This window comes from Apis dorsata, unplaced genomic scaffold (genome assembly GCF_000469605.1).
Source record: "Apis dorsata unplaced genomic scaffold, Apis dorsata 1.3 scaffold_74, whole genome shotgun sequence".
Taxonomy (NCBI): Eukaryota; Metazoa; Arthropoda; class Insecta; order Hymenoptera; family Apidae; genus Apis; species Apis dorsata.
The window spans coordinates 3,025,727-3,027,097 of record NW_006263372.1 but is presented as its reverse complement, the minus strand read 5'-3'; the positions used below and the strand labels follow the sequence as shown (position 1 = coordinate 3,027,097).

At 52.4% G+C, this 1,371-nt stretch overlaps 1 protein-coding gene across 5 annotated transcripts in view; it reads left to right on the top strand.

Moving 5' to 3' along the window:
* The first annotated feature begins 746 nt into the window (after window positions 1-746).
* LOC102680787 (teneurin-m) overlaps window positions 747-1,371 on the top strand; it is a 605,289-nt gene continuing 604,664 nt past the window's right edge. For all 5 annotated transcript variants that reach the window (XM_031508000.1, XM_006610621.2, XM_006610619.2 and 2 more), the window contains exon 1: window positions 747-1,330. The gene's annotated coding sequence lies outside the window, so the exon portion shown is untranslated. The remainder of the gene's footprint in view (window positions 1,331-1,371) is intronic.

The following is a 1,371-nucleotide window of genomic DNA, read 5'->3' as shown; positions in this document are numbered from 1 at the left end:
GAACCCGTGGAGGCACAACGTCACCGGCGAACCAGCCGCCGGGATCGTCAGTGCGTTTGGCGAACAGTTCGCGAACGGACGTGTTCTTCGTGGCCTCTTGGAGAACGCCTCTCGTCCAGGTATAAACACGGCGAGACGCGGAAACCACCTGATCTGACGAGAGGGTCAGAGAGAGACGAGAGAGAATATTCCCGGTGAGCCGCCTCGTAGGGGGGCGGCGTGGCAGCGAGTAGAGGCCGCGTCATGCAAAAGGTCGTCCGCTTCGTCGCACACGGTCTTTCTTCTTCATGGTCGACGATAACGCAGGAGAAGGCCGGCGAGATAGCGCGCCCTCGTCAGAAAACGCTTCCTCCTTAGATCGTCGACGGTACACCCGACGAGATTCGCCTCGAGAAAATCCTCCATCTCGTGTCTAGATACAATGTATATATATATATATGTATATGCAAATGTATAACGGATATATTTCGATTACTCACGATCCATGCACGCGGCGTCGACCTTCTCGGAGGAACGTGCACCGAGACACCAAGGTCGTCCACGATCAATGAACGCCGCTGCGTCTGCCGCCACGTGACAAGGCTCGCGGTGCACTTCCGCACGAGCATTCCGTTCGAATGGCTCGCTCCTCGTCGAAAACCCTTCGAATCGGGAAAGGAAGGTAGAAATTTTTCGAATCTTCGTATGTCGCTTTGTACACGTCGTACACGTGGAACGGTCGACCGATGATTACGACGTATACGCTGTTGTCGTCGCTCGCGGGACCTTCGCTCGTCCGTTATCTTATCTTCGTAAGCGTATTTGGTAAATACACCGGTCGTCCTGTTTCTCGAGAAGCGAGGTTTCGTTCCGGGAACGCTCTCGCTTTGTTTTCATGACGTGTACGTTTCCCGGAAACAAAAGCGTTCGAGGAAATCCTTGTTTTCGTTGCGTGAAGCCGTGTTGTGTGAAGGAAGAGAGAAGGTTATTGGTGAACATTGTTCCAATTTTATCGTCGTAGTAACCGGCCGCATCCGTGGAACATCTATCGCGCTAGGTTAAGTGTTTGGAAAACGGGGATAGGGGAGTCGGGGAGTGAGAATAAAAAAGAGAAGAAGGGACAAAGGAAAGGAAGGGGGGTAGGGAGAGGAAAGGAAGAAAGAGACGCAGTGACGTGCAGTGAGATCTGTGGTAAGGAGACTCTTGGGACTACGAAAGCCCGCTTACGACGTGACATGACGGGGGAAATCGTCCACGGAGAGGGTAAACGAAGAGGCGGAGAGTGAAGAAATTGGAAAGAAACGCGTGGTTGGTTCGGTGGCGGGGAGCTTGGATTTCATCAACGTGGCTGGTGAGTTTCGTATTATTCATTATTAAAACACCTTGTCCTTA